The 20152-nt window shown below is 46.1% G+C and overlaps 2 long non-coding RNA genes across 2 annotated transcripts in view; both read left to right on the top strand.

Annotated features, from left to right (window-relative positions):
- Positions 1-20152, top strand: part of LOC125974886 (uncharacterized) — a 208981-nt gene that overhangs the window by 185707 nt on the left and 3122 nt on the right. The window lies entirely within an intron of this gene.
- On the top strand, positions 17341-19638 carry LOC125974888 (uncharacterized). Its single transcript, XR_007483754.2, has 2 exons — positions 17341-18076; positions 18174-19638. It is a non-coding gene; the product is annotated as an uncharacterized lncRNA (long non-coding RNA).

Below are 20152 nucleotides of genomic sequence, written 5' to 3'. Positions count from 1 at the left end.
ATAGTGAAGTTTGCTGACGACACGACTCTGGTGGGTCTCATAACGAAGGGCGACGAGACTCGGTACAGGTCGGAAGTTGACCTTCTGACCACGTGGTGCAGGGACAACAACCTCCTGATGAACATCAATAAGACCAAGGAGATCATTGTTGACTTCCGGAAGGGTCACACAACACACCTGCCGCTGATCATAGACGGTGCTGTGGTGGAGAGGGTGAGCTGCACCAAGTTCCTGGGGGTGCACCTCAGTGAGGACCTCTCCTGGTCCGCAAACACCTCGTCACTGGCAAAGAAAGCTCAGCGCCGCCTGTATTTCCTGCGGAAGCTCAGGCGTGCATGTGCTCCTCAGGCAGTCCTGTCTACATTCTACCATGGCACCATTGAGAGCGTCCTCACCAGTTGCATCGCTGTCTGGGGTGGTAACTGCACTGAACAGAACTTGAAGGCCCTGCAGCGCATAGTGAATACGGCTGGTAAGATTATTGGTGCTTCGCTCCCCTCCCTGAAGGACATTTACACCTCCCATCTCGCCCGCAAGGCAACCTCGATTGCCAGAGATGTGAGTCACCCGGCTCACTCTTTGTTTGACCTTCTGCCCTCTGGGAAGAGGTACAGGAGCCTGCGCTCCCGCACCACCAGACTCGCCAACAGCTTCTTTCTCCAGGCTGTTAGGGCCCTGAACTCGCTACCCCCTTCTGCGTAGCGTGCGGCACTGTTGCGCTATTTTCGGGAATGTCTGCTGTACGCGCACTTGCTCCTTTTTTTTCTGCTCCTCTTATTTATTTATTTATTGTTGTGTTATTTATTCATTATTTATTCAGCACGCTTTTGTTATACTTGTTTACTTGTTTGTCTGTTGTGAGCCATGTCTTGTCACCGTGGGATAGGGGGGAACGAAATTTCGGTTTCTTTGTGTGTCTTTGGCATGTGGAGAAATTGACAATAAAGCTGACTTTGACTTTGACTTATTCTGTAATCCCCCTATCTTCCAAAAACTTCACCTCCCCCAAATAAACGATCAAAATGGAATAAAATTATCCTAAATCCCCTGGTATTATTAAAGTGTGTTACCCGATCCCCTTCATTCGTAGAATTAATTTATAACATTAATACGATCGTATATTTGTAACCAAATCCCCGTAAGCGTATCGTAGCTAATGTTATGAGCGTTAGCTCTGCGAAAGTACATGTAAGTCCCAGTAAAACCCAATGGCCTCTCCCCTAGACACTAATATTCCCAAAGCCGTTCCATAAATTAATAAGGAGCCAATAAATTTCAATTCCACCTCTTGAACCCGTTCCTTTACTGATATCCGGTCCCATTCATCCGGCAATTTAATATTTTCTTTCTTTTCTTTTCGTTCTCTTTTAGCTTAGCATACTCAACGTAGCTTTAGCGATTAAAAAGGGTTCACCTGTTTCTCTCAAAGAATCGGAAGAGTCTTACAACTTACCTGGAAAGAAGGTCTTCCCCAGTGCCACTCTCCTGAGTCACAGTGCCACCGCCGAACGCCACCCCCCACGAGCCTCAGCGAAGCAACTGACGGCTCTCGTCATCCAATCACGTTACCACATCTAACTGATAAGCACTAAAAAATTAAAACCTAGTGGTGCCGTTTAATTGGGTTAGTCGTGAAACATTTAAATGTAAATTGAATTCATAATCTAAATCAAATCATATACTTAAAAATACATTCATCTACGTAAATCGCGATCCCCCTAAGCCCCGCCCCCCGGAAATACTCGTAAACTCCTGTCAATTACTCAGGCGGCTCTTTTTTCTGTAATGCTCCTATCTTCCAAAACCTCACCTCGCCCAAATAAACGATCAATATGGAATAAAAATTCTCCTAAACCCCCTGGTATTATTAAAGTGTATATTTGTAACGAAATCACTATAAGCGTATCGTAGCTAATGTTATGAGGTTAGCAATGCGGAAGTACCCATAAGCCCCAGCAAAGCCCAATGGCGTCTCCCCTAGACACTAATATTACCGAAAACGTTCCATAATTAATAAGAATCAAATAAATTTTAATTCCACCTCTTGACACCGTTCCTTTATTGATACCCGGTAACATTTATCCACCAATTTAATAGCGATCATTGAAGTAGTTACCTATTTGGGGCGATATCGTTCTGCGCGTACTGCAGCTAACAAGCATTAGCAACCAGGAAGTACCCATAAGCCCTTGCGAAAGGTCATGGCGGCCCCCTTTATACAATAATATTATTAAACTTACCGCTCGCAGTCACCATAATAAAATCCATTTAGATCAGTATTGTTTACTTGCACCACCCGGTCCCCTCTGTCCGTAAAAAACACTCACTCAATAGCCGTATACAACGTAGCTAGTCAATATTAGCCAATCCGGAAGTTCCACACTCCCCATTGCGTCATGGCAATATAATATAATATTATATATATTATAATATATAATATTCGCTTCCAGCCAAACTACTTAAAGAATTATTTCCAATTTTAGGACCGTCCGTCTTAAATATAATCAATCTGTCTGTTTCCTCTGGGATAGTGCCAATAGCCTTTAAAACCGCTATTATTAAACCACTACTTAAGCGAGCAAATCTTGACCCGGACTGTCTCAGTAATTATAGGCCAGTTTCAAACCTCCCATTCATAGCAAAACTTCTCGAAAAAGTAGTAGCACAGCAGCTTATTGATTACATGGTCGCTAATAATCGATATGACTCTTTTCAGTCTGGTTTTAGAGCTAATCATTCTACAGAGACAGCACTTGCTAAAGTGACTAATGATCTCCTCATAGCTATGGATTCAAATACGTCGTCTGTATTGTTACTACTTGATCTTAGTGCTGCCTTTGACACTGTAGACTTCGATATTTTATTAGGGCGTCTTAAAAGTTGTGTTGGTATCTCAGGGTCAGCACTAAGTGGTTCAATTCCTATCTATCAGTCAGGACGCACCGAGTGGTCCATGGTAATACGTCCTCTGAGCTTTATAATGTTACGTGTGGTGTCCCACAGGGATCGGTACTCGGACCGATTTTATTTAATATTTACCGTATTTGCCGGTGTACAGGTCGACTCGTTGTATAAGTCGACCCCCTAAAATTCGACGGAAATTTACGATTTTATGATATATCCTTTGTATAAGTCGAGCTCAATTGTTGCATTATATTAAACTTCAAAATTCAATATGCGAAATTTATTGACGAAATGTGTTCAAATTCCGGGAGGCCGTGCGCATGCGGCTGTTTATAAGCACCGCGGAGGAGATCGCGGAGCCTCATTCGACTTCCAGCGGCCGGCGAGCTCGCGCACGCCGCCCGGCACCAACGGGAGGCCGGAAATAGCTCCGAGCCGAGCGGATCGGCACTTTATAAGCACCGCGGAGGAGATCGCGGAGCCTCATTCGACTTCCAGCGGCCGGCGAGCTCGCGCACCCGCCCGGCACATCCGGGAGGCCGTGCGCACGCGCCAAGTGGCCGAAAATAGACCCCGCCGAGCGGATCGGCTGTTTATAAGCACCGCGGAGGAGATCGCTGAGCCTCATTCGACTTCCAGCGGGCCGCGCACTCGCGCACGCCGCCCGGCACATCCGGGAGGCCGTGCGCACGCGCCGAGTGGCCGAAAATAGCCCCCGCCGAGCGGATCGGCTGTTTATAAGCACCGCGGAGGAGATCGCTGAGCCTCATTCGACTTCCAGCGGGCCGCGCACTCGCGCACGCCGCCCGTTTCAAATTTTCTAAGTGCAACGCACAATGAGATACATGAGAAACGGCCTTGGTTACCATCACATTTGAAGCGATGAATACGAAGTTAAATTTTATGACTCGGTGTATAAGTCGAGGTCGATTTTTTTCGGTCGATTTTGGATCGAAAAAGGTCGACCAATACACCGGCAAATACGGTATATGATTCCGCTTGGGGACATAATACGTAAATATAATATTAGTTTTCAATGCTACGCGGATGACACCCAATTATATATGCCATTATCGATGACAGATCCACAGGACTGCTGTAATCTCGAGGCGTGCCTTGCGGAGATTAAGCAATGGATGTCTCTCAACTTCCTTCGTCTTAACCCGGATAAAACTGAGATGTTGATAATTGGTCCTACTCGTTATCAACATTTATTTAAGGAAACCACTATAACTATAGATAACCGTACTATCACTCAGAGTGATACGGTAACTAATCTCGGGGTAATATTTGACCAAACGCTCTCCTTTCAAAAACACATTAAGAATATAACCAGGATTGCGTTTTTTCACCTTCGTAATATTGCTAAGATTCGTCCTATCCTCTCGACCGGGGATGCGGAAACTATTATACATGCGTTCGTCACGTCGCGCCTGGACTACTGTAATGTATTATTCTCTGGTCTTCCTAAATCCAGTATCAAAAGTCTACAGTTAGTGCAAAATGCCGCTGCGAGGCTGCTCTCACGGTCAAGAAAATTTGATCACATTACCCCAATATTAGCCAAATTACATTGGCTCCCGGTCCATTTAAGTTGTGACTTCAAGGTTCTTCTACTAACCTATAAATCACTGCATGGCTTAGCGCCTTCATATCTCGTCGACCTAGTCGTTCCTTATGTTCCGTCTCGTAACCTTCGTTCGCAAAACGCTAGTCTTTTAGTTATACCGAGGGCCAAGAAAATGTCTGCAGGGTCTAGAGCATTCTCTATTCGGGCTCCAGAGCTTTGGAATGCCCTACCAATGGATATTAGAACTACTACCGTACACGTTTAAAGACACATTTCTATGAGATGGCCTTTAACTAACTTGTCATGGCCGATTTGGCCGGAGTTTGTTCTGTTCTCTCTGCCCACCTCCTCCCCGGCTGGGGAGGGGGTTAGGTGGCTCAAAAGCTGATAGCGGCTGGCTGGATTCTCGGGGACCAGTTCAGGATGGGGGAGCTGCGGCTCGGCCCCCTTGAGGACACTGCCAGGACAATCGAGGGCACCTCCGACATCCATTTTTTTCATTGATTTTCATATTATGTATTACTTGTGCACTCTCTGCATCCATTACAACCTGGTGATCCTGAAAGGGGGATCCTTCCATCTGTGGTCCCTTCTCAAGGTTTCTCATTTTCCCCTGGCAGGGTTTTTTTGAGTTTTTCCTTGCCCTTTTGGGAGCTTATGATCAGGGGATGCTTTGAGAATAATTGTCAATTTTGGCTATGTGAAGCCCTTTGAGACTGTTTGTGATTTAGGGCTATACAAATAAACTTGACTTGACTTGATGGCAACCCTCCGTCAACCATTCTGCAATTCAAAGTATCCGTTAGAACAAACCAGATTAGAATCACGTCTAGAGTTGAAAAACCTTTCCATACCACTTAATAGTGTTTTCCAACGTATTCATTTCTGAATTTAAAGGGTATCATTAATCCCCTAATATTTGCATCTAACCGAGCCCTGTTCGTACCACAGCAATTTAGTGTGACAAGGGCGCCCTCAAGCGTCCTATCACGTACTATGTTTTCTTTTATGTGTTTGAAGAAAAATCCTTCTTTTTTTTTATTTTTATTTTAGAGTTTGCTTAAAATCCAAAACATAATTCGAGTATAGTTCCCCCTATTTTTTGTTATGTAATTTAATTAAATTTAATCGTAAATTTTCAGATTTGGTTGGATTTAAAATTCATTCTGGAATCTCATTGCATTTAGAATCAAAATAAGGTTCAGTTTAGATTAATTTTGTTGAAATTTGGTGTAATTTCCTCATTAATTTAGGGTTAAGGGTTGGGGTCAGGGGTCAAGGTTAGAATTAGGGTTTGGGTTAGTTTTTTTTTCCTGAATCTGCACTTATGTAAGTTTTGTGAATTGATTAGGTGTTAGGATTTAATGTTAGAGTAAATTCCAAATAAGGATGAAGATTAGAATTTGGTGTCCGAGTTGGGCACTGTATTTATGCTGTCCGGAAAACCAGCCAACCAGAGTTAGACTTTTTGACTAAATGGAAAGTGTCAGAAGCCCATCAGACGTGACGCACAATGTCATACTCCTGTCAGGGCTAAGTTCCTCATTCACTTTCAGTCCCGGTCCAACCTCTTTTCAGCCGTCTCCCAACACACCAAAAAAAAACCACACACCCCACCAGAACATAAACCAAGGAACTATTATGATATTTTCCCTAATTTCTATATATCGTTTTGGGAGGGCATTCCTTTTAAATTTTCTTAAACGTGTAAACTTTACCACTAGAATTTCTATTTTAACCCAGATATTCAAGTGTTTTCCGCTTCCTTTGTTGTCAAATTGAGTCCTTGTGGATATTTAGTTTTCAAACTCTTAACCCATCTCATCTCCGCGTTTTCCCTATCTCTTTGTGTCCAGCCCGCACAGCTCTTTAAAACCCGTATGCTCAAGTTATGCAACCCGTGCCGGCGGAAATGGCGCACTACGTGAGTGTTACGCTTCTGGTTGTGTGTGATGTTATAGTGGTGGGATCGCAATCTGCTCCTGACATCATTCCGAGTCTGTCCCACATACATAACGCCACACAGCCGACAGCTCATGCAGTAGACCACATCCTTGCCTGTTTGAATGAAAACATGTTCTTTCTTCTGAGAGTCTGTTATTACCCCTACTGATCTCCTGGCTGAGCGAGAGGACCTAGTCCGCATTTTAGTACTCACCAACAATTCTTTTAAATTTGGATTTCTTTTAAAGGCCTGTCAAACACACCTCTCGCATTAAGGTGCCCCCGGCTTCCCGGTAACGGGTTTGTTTTAGCCGGGGTCGGAGATTAGTCCGTAATCTAACCACCCGAGTTAAATTAACTCCACCGGAATCAATCTAATTTCTGTACGACGCCAATCCCTTTCAAGTCACCCGAAGCTCGAGCCGAGTAACTCAATTCGAGGCAAGACTTCGAAGTGACCGCATCGTATTGATGGCTCCCCGCTAGTGTTTGAAGTTCTTATTTTGTTACGGATATTTTTTAGATGTCTTTGTTAAGACCTCAGGGATTCGTTTGTATAGCACACCCAAGCACTAGTTTTGCCGGAGTAAATGTTGATATGGGTCCGTTCCACTTAGTCACTCATGCAGCAAGCCGACCAACTTTTTCATTCGAAAGAGAATCGAATTAATAAAAGTGTGACAATAATAGCATTTAAGAAGAAAATTAATGCGGCGGCTCGGTGGCGCACTGGGTAGCACGTCCGCCTCACAGTTAGGAGGGCGCGGGTTCGATTCCACCTCCGGCCCTCCCTGTGCGGAGTTTGCATGTTCTCCCCGAGCCCGCATGGGTTTTCTCCGGGCACTCCGGTTTCCTCCCACATCCCAAAAACATGCTTGGTAGGCCGATTGATCACTCCAAATTGTCCCTAGGTGTGAGTGCGAGTGCGAATGGTTGTTTGTCTCTGTGTGCCCTGCGATTGGCTGGCAACCGGTTCAGGGTGTCCCCCGCCTACTGCCCGATGACGGCTGGGATAGGCTCCAGCACCCCCGCGACCCCCGTGGGGACTAAGCGGTTCAGAAAATGGATGGATGGATGAAGAAAATTAATGCACTTTAGATTATTAATTCTAACTTCTTATACGTAGATCTAGCACTTAACCGTCGGAGTTCTTCACCCCACTTGATTGCTTTAAAGAGAGTAACGACTTTCTTAAACCGAATAAAAATGTCGTGCTCTATTTAGATTTGCCCAGTAATTAATTTGGAAGGCAAGTCTATGTTTTGATCGTGTCCCATTTAACTTTTGACGCGGCCCGACAAATTTAGGAACTGGGCCGCGCCCGACGGACAATCGAAATACTTTTATCCTCCACCAACTCCAATGATTTATTTTAACCGTCGTCGTTATTTTATTTAGAAGAAGTAAATTTTCAACCGAATTCACTTTTAACGAAATTCACTCTTCCCTTAAATATTTACGAAAGTTATTTAATTCTCTAACTTGTTCGGAGTTACTTTTTACGCGGCCCGTCAAAAGGGGAAGCGGGCCTGCGCCTTTCAAATATTTAAATTACTTTCCGTTCTACACAAAACCAATAATCCGATTTAAACACTTCCGTTAATTTATTCAGACGAAACAAACTTTCGAACGGATCGAAATTCACTCGTGGCTCAAATAACTACGGAAGTTATTCAAGTCTCTAACTTGTTCGGAGTTACTTTTTACGCGGCCCGTCAAAAGGGGAAGCGGGCCTGCGCCTTTCAAATAGTTAAATTACTTTCCGTTCTACACAAAACCAATAATCCGATTTAAACACTTCCGTTAATTTATTCAGACGAAACAAACTTTCGAACGGATCGAAATTCACTCGTGGCTCAAATAACTACGGAAGTTATTCAATTCTCTAAAGTTGTCTGATGTTACTTTTATTTATTTTATTTAAATCGGCCCCAAACCATCGGTTGCATATTCAGTACAAATCCGCGCACAACGAAGTAAGTAATATACAAAACACATTTATTGAAGAAACATGGAATAGAATTACAAATCTCAATTACTCCAGAAACCGAACAATTTCACTCACTGATACCCGTGTTAATAAAATCATTCAATCCCCGAAAAATTCGATTGCAAAACACAGTTCATGAAAAAGGGAAGAGGTAGACACCAGCTGCGTGCTATTTTTGGTGGAAGCAAAGTCGAGTGCTCAATTCGATCTTACTTCTAAAATCCAAATTAGAGAAACAGGCTGGCCTCGAGGGAGCCGGCGGCCCGATGACTATTCCCCCCTCTCGCTAAAATACATAAAAATGGTAATCCCTCACCTATTTCTCCTGTAAAGTTGTCCAGTCCAATTTTTGGGAGTAAATCCAAGTTAATTTCAGATCAGCGATCCTGCGTCTCACACAAAGATCTCGGGACTTTGGAAAAAAAATCTTGAAACTCCTCCGGGCTTCTTCTCGTATGAGCGCTCTTTTGGGGGGAAAAGCCCTGAAGCTGCCCCTGCAGGACTTTTTATAGACTTCTCTGTCCCCCCCTCCCCTTTCTTTCTTCTATACCTTCCCTATAGGGTAAGACTGCCCAGTTTTCCCACACCTATAGAATAAACTGGTCAGTTTTCCCACGCCTACTATAGGGTAGGAGTGCCCAGTTTTCTTCCCACGCTTGGACATCTGTGGCCTTCAGCAGCTGTTTCCGCCCTGACCACGCAGTACTTTCCACCAAATGCACAGCTAGCCCCTGGTAAAACCTTTCACTTCCCCTTTTCTTCTCTTCCTGTTCCATGAAAATAACTTTTTAAAGTTACGCTTCAATTAAATAAAAATCCAAACCCTTGACCTACTTCTCTAAACAATTTATGTCACGCCACTATTCTCATAGTGACGGGTCTCTTGATCGAATTGACAAATAATATTGCTTAAAGCGGTTACAGAATACATTTTTAGCCAAGCAAAGAAATCAAAAAATAAAAATCACATTTGTGCTTCTCCAAACAATTTATGTCACGCCACTATTCTCATAGTGACGGGTCTCTTGATCGAATTGACAAATAATATTGCTTAAAGCGGTTACAGAATACATTTTTAGCCAAGCAAAGAAATCAAAAAATAAAATCACATTTGTGCTTCTCCAAACAATTTATGTCACGCCACTATTCTCATAGTGACGGGTCTCTTGATCGAATTGACAAATAATATTGCTTAAAGCGGTTACAGAATACATTTTTAGCCAAGCAAAGAAATCAAAAAATAAAAATCACATTTGTGCCTCCATGCGTGACTCACATTCTGACACCGTGTTCCTGTTTTATTTCTATTTTAACTTGCTTAGCTCATTCTGGCCCCTCTTTTGGTCTCACGTTTTGGTCTGGCGCCATCTTTTGGACAAATTTGGAATTTCAGCTCTGCCAATTTATTCCTGTGAACAATCCATATTCTACCATTTGCACCATCTCTACCCCCCATGTTACATGACAGGCCGAAACCACCTTATGTCTCGCCTTCAGGTCCATTAGTGCTGATCTTTCTAAGTTCTGCTTGATCTTTCTGTGAACATTGACTGTGTAGGTGTTATAGGTCGAAATCAGAGGAATTATGATTCTTTTGACCTCTTGCGTCTCTCCTCCCCTAGCCGTTCCCCTTGCCTGTAGTCTGACCCTACGAAGAAATGACCGGGAATAGCCCCCGTTGTCGTAATGCCTTGAACAAAACTTTGGTTGCTTCTTCCCTGTCCTCTGAACGAGTGCAAATTCTTTAGAATCTCAAGAGTTGTGAGTAGATCAACCCCTTAAATGTGTGTTTAGGGTGAAAACTCTGTTTGTGTAATAACGCATGAGTGTCTGTGGGTTTGAAAAAAACTCGTACGTCCAACTTCCCCGTTGTATTAAATTCCGATCCCTTAAATGTGGTCGTATCGAGAAAATTAATTTCCCTTTCGCTAATCTGTGCCGTAAGGTTAATTGAGGGATGTTGGTCATTTAGAGTTTTTAGGAAGAGATCAAAGTCTTCCCGGGAGTCCCCCCAGATTCCCCAAATGTCATCCAAGTACCTTATGTAGGCAATGGGTTTCTTAGTGCACCGTGCCAAGGCACCCTCCTCCCACTCAGCCATACAGATGTTGGCATAGGCTGGAGAGAAACGCTTCCCCATAGCTGTCCCTTTGACCTGTAAAAACCACTCATTGTTAAATTGAAAATCATTCTTGGTCAGATTAAGTTCTAGCAACTCCAAAATGGGTTTATCCGGGCGGCCTAATATCGGATTACGTGTCAGGACATTATTTCAATATTAGTGTATAAGTTTTCCACATGCATGGAAAACAACAGACACGTTCGAGGCAAGGTCAAGGCTTGTACTTTCTGAATGAAATCATTGGTGTCCTTGATGTAACTCGGATGTATCACCGACAATGGATTCAAATAATGATCCAATAATTCGGCTGAGCCGTAGGACTGGCTTCCACAATCCGAAACAATGGGGCGCCCTGGTGGCATGACATAGGGCCAGGGCGCATATTCGGAAATAAATCGATTAACGCATATCGCGGCTATTTAGCATTAGCAAACCGGAAGTACCCACAAGCCCTTGCCAAGTATCCTAACGGCTTCCGTACCACTAATATTTTCCAAAACTCATACCACAAAGTGATAAAAATCGAATAAACTTCCATTAAGGTCATTGGTATTATTCAAATGTGTTAACCGGTCCCATTTATCCGTAAATTCAATTGCTAACATTAATAAGATCGCATATTTGGGACGAAATCGCCCTTTCTCCTCCTTCTTCTCTTTTCTTTTTTGGGCGTACCGCCGCTAACGTCATGAGCATTAGCAACCCGGAAGTACCCACAAGCCCTCGCATTAGCAACCCGGAAGTACCTATAACCCCTGCAAAAAGTCTTCGTGGACCCCGTTAATCGATAATATTATTAAAATTACCCATCCCAGTGATAATAACAGAATACATTTCGATTGCTATTGTTCACTTGCACTACCCAGTCACTATTGTCCGTAAATCTACTCGCCCACCACAATAATAAAACCGTGCAATTAAAACGAAATAGCCGTGCGCGTCAAGTGGCTAGTAAACATTAGCCAAGCCGGAAGTATCCGTGATGACGCTTACATTGTCATGGCAACCAACTGTCCCCCAGCGTATTTATCACAATATCCACCCCAAAAGCGATCAAAATCAAACAAAATGTTAAAAAACAATTTAATACTATCTATTAGCGTTTTTCCCACTTATTTCCTTCTTTCTACATTTAAAAGATAATAATAACCAATTAGTGATTCTATCCAACCAAACCCTGTTTGCAAGACAGCTATTTTATGTGTCTATGGCGCCCTAATGTGTACTCTCCCGTCCTCTATCTTCTCTTTTAGTCTGGAAAGAAAACTCCCTTAGAATTTGTTCGAGTTAAGAATAGAGTCTGATTAAAGTTTAGACTTTTCTTTTTTATTTTGGTCAAAATTAAAAAAAAAGAGAAAGAGAGAGAGAAAGAGAGAGAGCGCGAGAGCGAGAGAGCGAGAGAGCGAGAGAGCAAGAGAGAGAGAGAGAGAGAGAGAGAGAGAAAAGAAGAAAAAGAGAGAGAGACAGAGAGAGAGATAGATAGAGAGAGAGCTAAAGAGAGAGAGAGAGCGAGAGAGAGAGAGAGAGAGAGGGAGAGAGAGAGAGAGAGAGAGAGAGAGAGAGAGAGAGAGAGAGAGAGAGAGAGAGAGAGAGAGAGAGAGAGAGAGAGAGAGAAAGAGAGCGAGAACGAGGGAACGAGAGAGCGAGAGAGCAAGAGAGAGAGAGGGAGAGAGAGAGAGAGGTTAGGGTTAGGGTCAGGGTTAGGGTTAGAGAGAAAGAGAGAGCGAGAGAGAGAGAGCGAGAGAGAGAGTGAGAGAGAGAAAAAAGAGACAGAGATTACGAGAGAGCAAGAGAGCAAGAGAAAGAGAGAGAGAGCGAGAGAGAGGTTAGGGTTAGGGTTAGAGAGAAAGAGAGAGAGAGAGAGAGAGAGAGAGAGAGAGAGAGAGAGAGAGAGAGAGAGAGAGAGAGAGAGAGAGCAAGGGAGAGAGAGAGAGGGGGGGAGAGAAAGAGAGAGAATGAGAGAATGAGAGAACGAGAGAGAGAGAGAAAGAGAGAGAGAGAGAGGGAGAGAGAGAAAAAAAGAACGAGAGAGAGCGAGAGAGAGAGAAAAAAAGAACGAGAGAGAGAGTGCGAGAGAGAGAGAAAAAAAGAGAGAGAGCGAGAGAGAGATAGATCTTCTCTCCCCCCCGTGGCGCTTCAGAGGGTTAGGGTAGATTGCAAGCATTCCACTGCCTTAGATGGTCCTAACCCGGTTGGAAAAGTTGCCTCTCTGCGCCATTTTTATTCTAGCCAATAGCGAGAAAGTGAGAATTAGAGAAATATAAAAGAGAGAGACCACGGAAAGGCAATGGGAAATGAGACCATTTCAACCAAAACCCAGGGGTTTCTGACCCCACACATGGTCCTCTCCCTCTCCGACCCTTGACAGAAGGGGAGGAGGGACGGGAGGGAGAAGCTATTTAACAAGAAAGTAAGAGTCAGAGAAAAATAACGAAAAGGAGAGTCCACGGATAGGTCATGGGAAATGTGACTGCATCTCGACCAAAACCCTGGGTTTTCTGACCCGACACGTGGTGTTGTCCCTCTTCTACCCTTGAGAGAAGGGGAGGAGGGACGAGAGGGTGAAGATATGCGAATAAAGGAAACGGGAAAATGAGAAAAGTATGCGACCCGATAATTTGGCTTAAGGTAATACTGGGATGTCCGAAGGGCACTGGCTGGTAAGGTATTTTAAGTTTATCTCGCTAAACCTTCCCCAAAGGGGTCCGCCGACCCTGTCGGTTAGATAGAAGGCAACGGAAGGCACGGGCCTACGCATGTCTCTGCAGTAAACCTCGCCGTACCAGGTCACATAAAATCTGGATTGGGTACGAAGGACGGCGAAGTGAGAATGCACCTCTGCCAGAACCTCCCCCGGGTAGCTGAGGCGCCACCCAGGTCTTTAGCCAGCAAGATGGAAATACAGTGAAAAGCGACAGAAAAGTACAGACCTACGAGACTACCCTTGTCTTAAATTGTGTCTATTAACTCTTAGTTGTGTTTGAACTAATATATTTTTTATTATATATTGTTTTAAAACCAACTGTTTTGTTTACAAAGAGTCCCATTAAATCGTCATTGTTGTGGGTAATTTGAACGTCACAATTTTGTAGACAGATAGGGTTAGGGTTAGGGTAAGGTAATCAGTACACTAACTGGGGGGACCAACTGATACCTCTGGTACCTCACAGATCTCCCCTGGTACCTAAAAGAACACTCCTGGTGCCTCAGAGATCCCCCCTGGTACCTAAGAGCGTACCCCTGAGAGAGGCCGAATTGTCACATTTTGTGTCCGACCGGGGGAACCAGCCGAGGCGGACACTTTGCCGAGCAAGAGCCGATGGCACTTAGAAAATATTCGCCAAACTCGGCCGGACTTCCAGGGGAAGACGCCAAATTTTCGCTTGTTCAGGCCGACCGGAGGAACCAGCCGAGTCGGACACTTTACGGCGGAATAGCCGTTGGCACTTAGGAAATATTCGTTAAAGTTGAACGGACCTCCAGGGGAAGAGGCCGAATTTTCGCTTGTTCAGGCCGACCGGAGGAACCAGCCGAGTCTGACACTTTACGGCGGAACCGCCGTTGGCACTTAGAAAATATTTGGCAAGATCGTCCGGACCTCCAGAGCAAGAGGCCGAATTTTCACATTCTGTGGTCGACCGAGGGAACCGGCCGTGGCGGACACTTTACCGAGCAAGAGCCGATGGCACTTAGAAAATATTCGCAGAAGGTGGCAGGACTTCCAGAGCAAGAGGCTGAATTGTCACATTCTTTTGCCGACCGAGGGAACCGGCCGAGGCGGACACTTTACCGAGCAAGAGCCGATGGCACTTAGAAAATATTCGCAGAAGGTGGCAGGACTTCCAGAGCAAGAGGCTGAATTGTCACATTCTTTTGCCGACCGGGGAAACCGGCCGAGGCGGACACTTTAAGGCGCAAGAGCCGATGGCACTTACAAAATATTCGCCGAAGTTGGCTTGACTTCCAGAGCGAGAGGCCGAATTTTCACATTCCGTGGCCGACCGGGGGAACCGGCCGAGGAGGACACTTTACCGAACAAGAGCCGATGGCACTTAGAAAATATTCGCAGAAGTGTGCAGGACTTCTGGAGCGAGAGGCCGAATTGTCACATTCTTTGGCCGACCGGGGGAACCGGCCGAGGCGGACACTTTTCGCGGTAGCGCCGTCTGTATGCGCGCGGGCAAAACGTGGTCCCGTGACGTACCGGGCGCGGACGCCAATCCACGCCCGGCCAGAGCGACCGAGAGGCGGACACACTTTCAAAAGAAGCATAGGTAGCTGGTCCGCGGGCCAAAGGGGGTTCCATAAGGTACCGGTCGCGGATGCAGACCCACGAACGGCCAGAGTGACTGAGAGGCAGACACACTTTCAAAAGAAGCCTGGGTACCTGGTCCAAGGGCCAAACGGGGTTCCATAAGGCAATGGGCACGGACGCTTAGCCACGCCAGAGGAGAACCACCGAGAGGCGGGGACACCCTGGCGAAAAAGCAATTGGCACTTGGAAAATATTCGCCAAAGTTGGCCGGACTTCCAGGGGAAAAGGCCGAATTTTCACTTGTTCTGGGCGACCGGAGGAACCAGCCGAGGCGGACACTCTACGGCGGAAGAGCCGTTGGCACTTAGAAAATATTCGCCAAAGTCGGCCGGACTTCCAGGGGAAGAGGCCGAATTTTCGCTTGTTCAGGTCGACCGGAGGAACCAGCCGAGGCGGACACTTTACGGCGGAAGAGCCGTTGGCACTTAGGAAATATTCGCCAAACTTGGCCGGACTTCCAGGGGAAGAGGCCGAATTTTCACTTGTTCTGGCCGACCGGGGGAACCAGCCGAGGCGGACACTTTACGGCGGAACAGCCGTTGGAACTTAGGAAATATCCGCCAAACTTGGCCGGACTTCCAGGGGAAGAGGCCGAATTTTCACTTGTTCTGGCCGACCAAAGGAACCAGCCGAGTCGGACACTTTACGGCGGAACAGCCGTTGGCACTTGGGAAATATTCGCCAAACTTGGCCGGACTTCCAGCGGAAGAGGCCGAATTTTCACTTGTTTTGGCCGACATCGGGAACCAGCCGAGTCGGACACTTTACGACGGAACAGCCGTTGGCACTTCGAAAATATTTGCCAAACTCGGCCGGACTTCCAGGGGAAGAGGCTGAATTTTCACTTGTTCTGGCCGACATCGGGAACCAGCCGAGTCGGACACTTTAACGCGGAGCAGCCCTTGGCACTTAGGAAATATTCGCCGAACTCGGCCGGACTTCCAGGGGAAGAGGCCGAATTTTCACTTGTTCTGGCCGACCGGGGGAACCAACCGAGTCGAAAACTTTACGGCGGAACAGCCGTTGGCACTTAGGAAATATTTGCCAAACTTGGCCGGACTTCCAGCGGAAGAGGCCGAATTTTCACTTGTTCTGGCCGACCGGGGGAACCGGCCGAGGCGGACACTTTACGGCGGAACAGCCGTTGGCACTTAGGAAATATTCGTCAAACTTGGCCGGACTTCCAGGGGAAGAGGCCGAATTTTCACTTGTTCTGGCCGACCGGGGGAACCAGCCGAGGCGGACACTTTACGGCTCGGAAGCTGCCGGTGCCGCCGTGGCGGGGAATTGCCTCGCTCTTGCGGACGCGGCGAGTAAAAACACTACCTCTCGCACTTAGCGCACACTCTCGCGTTGCTACGCCTCCCGTGGCACTTTAAGCGGCCGAACGGCGGGAGTAACTCTAACTCTCTTAAGGTAGGCTCACTTGACATTTTTTTAACAGTTCGCGGAGGCGACCGGGACCACCGGGAGGCCGTGAGCGTGCGCCGGGTAGCAGGAAATAGCTCCAAGATGAGCGGATCGGTGTTTTGTAAGCACCGCGGGTGAGATCGCGGGGCCGCATTCGACTTCCAGCGGCCGGTGCACTCGCGCACGCCGCCCGGCACCGCCGAAAGGCCGTGCGCATGCGGCAAGTTGCCGAAAATAGCCCCGGCCCAGCGGTTCGGCACTTTACAAGCACCGCGGATGAGATCGCGGGGCCACATTCGACTTCCAGCGACCGGTGCACTTGCGCACGCCGCCCGGCACCGCCAAAAGGCTGTGCGCATGCGCCAAGTGGCCGAAAATAGCCCCGGCCCAGCGGTTCGGATCTTTACAAGCACCGCGGATGAGATCGCGGGGCCGCATTCGACTTCCAGCGGCCGGTGCACTCGCGCACGCCGCCCGGCACCCCCGAAAGGTCGTGCGCATGCGCCAAGTGGCCGAAAATAGCCCCGGCCCAGCGGTTCGGCACTTTACAAGCCCGCGGTGCCGGTGACCATCCGGCTCCACCTGGTACCTCGCACGGCTCTCATCTTCCCCCCGCACGGACATCCGAGCGCTCGGGGAGACGCTCGGAAGCTGCCGGTGCCGCCGTGGCGGGAGAGAATAATACAATGCGCCAAGCTTTGATGTGTATTCATATGCAAATGAGTTAGGGGTCATAAAATTTTATGACCTTTTTATGACTTGTTATGGTATCATAAATCACCCTCTTTTGAATTGTGGCGGGGTTGGGGGCATCAAGATGGCGCCAGTCGTGACGGCGCCATCTTTGACTGTCGCCATTTTGGTTTGCTGGCGCCATTTTTAAGATGTGGATATGTATGGGCATGTATTTTTATGAATCAAGACATAATTTGAGAAACAATAGCTCAGCCAAAGTTATCTGAAAGCGAGAGACGCATGTAATTTGGCAAACATTACTTTAGAGGATCAAGGGTTTTTTTTGTTGTTGAGAAAATCATTGAAGTGTCGCAAGGTGTTGATGCATAATTTGACAAACAATAGTGGAGTCGGCTTTACTGGAGCCAAGGATATGAGGTAGACCCTTTGATACGGCCAGAGTTATCTGACTCCCCGCGACACGTGAGCCCATAGGCGTGGTCTTATCCCCGCCGAATTTAAAGTTTGGTGTGGACGAGCATCATTTTGGAGAAGACAAGCCAAGGCATAGCCCTGAGCAACGGGGGTTGAAGCGCGTCAAAAAGCTGTTTTCGAGAATGGTTAAAGGTAAGTCATTTTAATACCTTTCTCGCGATAATAATAATAATAATACACTGCGGTTATTTTATAAAACAAAATGTATTGTTATATAATATTTGCAGACAACATCGTTTTTGCCGATGTCCACGCATCTTTTGACGACGATTTTAGCGACGTTTAGCTAACACAATCAGACTACGGTGAGTCAATCGCGCATCTAAGATAGTTAATATAGAGGGTATTAGTTGCTGATTTTATTTTATGTATGTAACAGATCTCGTGGCCGCGGCCACTAGGAAAAGCGTTCGGCCGACACAAGCTGCCTTCGACCGCCATATTGGAGCAGTCGAAACGTTCGACCGCCATATTGGAGTAGTCGAAACGTCAGCGCCAGCGCGACCGGCGGTATCAGAGTCACGTGCTACTGTTGAAACCAATCCACTCTCAACCCGCACCGTTCAGCCGGAATCAGCGACGGACTCAGAACTAGTTGAAGCTCTGTCTACTTACGAGGGCTTGAATCATCATCAAGAGTCGACAAACAAAGTTAGAAGTATTCCTTCTATTTTTTTCTCTTTCTATGTTATCATTTGACTTGCTATTTTTGGTAATATAACGGCTTAACCGTGTTTTTTTTTTATAGCTACTTCCAGGTGAGCGTCGTGACACGAGGGCTCAGAGAGAGAGAGATAGGAAGAGGAGGAGGGGGAGGGGGCAGCCCTTCTACAACACCCACCACTCAAACAGCAGGGGGCCTCTAAAGTGTCGTGGTAACTGTATCTACAAAAGACGGTTACAGGAGTGTTTTAAGATTATACATGCTCTTACAGATTTAGCCGAATCAAAATAGGTTTGTGTTGTTTCTGTTGTGTTTTGTAAAAGAAAATATAATGGATCATCCAAACCTTACGTCAACGGAGTCAGATTTCTTAGCAAACATTGATGAAATAGATTTGCCGTCATTTAGCGGGACAAGCCAAAGAAGTGACACACCAGAGCTAGATTTATCAAACGTTAACAATGTGTGTACGAGTCAAATAACAGATTTGCTCAACAATGTGAGCACGGCTTTGTCAGAGGGGGAGAGACCAGACAGTCCTGCTATTCTCACCCATTTACAAGCTGTCATAGATGAATCAAAGTATGAATGAAGGTGGGCAGAGTCCGACACAAATCCCGTCACAATTGCTAAACATGATAGCAGAATTAAACAACCAAGCTAATGGCAACAACGGGCGTATCAGTCCTGACATTCCTGTCCAGTTGCTAAACATCATCCAAAATCTAAATACACAGCCTCTGGTTGACCCGTTGACCGCTAACACTGTCGATTCATCACCGGTTGCTATTCACGACATTCCGCCGATATTTCAGCCTAACAACTGCTCTGTTATAATTGATCACGAAATAGACGTTATTGATGACAACACATCAGCATTTCAACAAGCGCCCCAGCAATCTAACAACGGTTCTGTATTAGCTGACCAACGCGGCGGTTCTGTTGTAATCAATAGGCCGCATTTCAATAATGTAGAGGTAAGGCTACAGTTAAATATACCATCGCAACAGAACATTAATGATTTTGCAACCTTCTACCTCCAGATTGAAGATAAAATAGATGATGTCATGCAAGAGGTAGCTAACAGGGCGCAAACAGGTGATGTAATTCAGATAGAGCTAGTGGGTGGTAACGATAGAGCTCACATCTACCAGCAAACTAGTGATATAAACTATCAGAGATAATGTATCAGACATGCTTGAACGTTTAGCCCAATCAAATACAGAGCTTCTGGTTGATGAGGGCTTAGAGCTCATTGTACAAATAGTCACTCCATTGCGTGGTGGAATGCGTCGTAGGCTGTTGAACACTACCAACAGAGAGATTTTGAGGTTGAAAAAACGACACCTACACATACCTCGTAATAAAGACAATAATTTGTGTTTCGCTCTCTCACTAACCTATCTGCTAAATGACACACTTACAACAAAACAGGCCACAAGACAAGCGCGGCTCTTACATGAGAGTGTAGGATTGGATTGTCAAACACCTGTGAGTCTGGGCGATGTCCATAAATTTGAGAAAGTCCTCAAACGGAAAATAACTGTAATGTATCGAAAAGAGGACTGCCGCCCCATGACCTTCTTCGACACGCGTTACCCCAAAACAGATAACGATACCTTATTTGTCTTAAACCTTGAGGGTCATTTTTACGGCGTTAAAGCGATTGAGGCCTTTGTCGGCCACGTATTCTTTTGCAGGCATTGTTACAAAGGGCATGAGAATTGGCAACAGCACCAGTGTGAAGGACACTGTGGCGTTTGTCTTGATCCTTGCTGTAAACAGCGACGGTTTAAACCTGTCATCTGCCCCGACTGTAACAAATCTTGTCGTAATGAGGAATGCCTTACCAAACATAAAGAGTTTCGAACGACGAATCGTGTGAGCAACTGCACTTCATACAAAAAATGCTTGGAGTGTGGTCTACGATATTATGGGAGAGCTGATGGTACCGGTGCTAAACATCGTTGCCCCGTTAAAAAATGCACAGTGTGTGATGAGATCTTAAATCAAGATGACGCCTTGTTGAACCCCCACATGTGCTACATTCAGCCCATCAAACC

The sequence above is a fragment of the Syngnathus scovelli genome, chromosome 9 (assembly GCF_024217435.2).
Source record: "Syngnathus scovelli strain Florida chromosome 9, RoL_Ssco_1.2, whole genome shotgun sequence".
NCBI classification, from domain to species: Eukaryota; Metazoa; Chordata; class Actinopteri; order Syngnathiformes; family Syngnathidae; genus Syngnathus; species Syngnathus scovelli.
The sequence above is the reverse complement of the archived record's forward strand: the minus strand, read 5'-3'. Positions and strand labels throughout refer to the sequence as shown.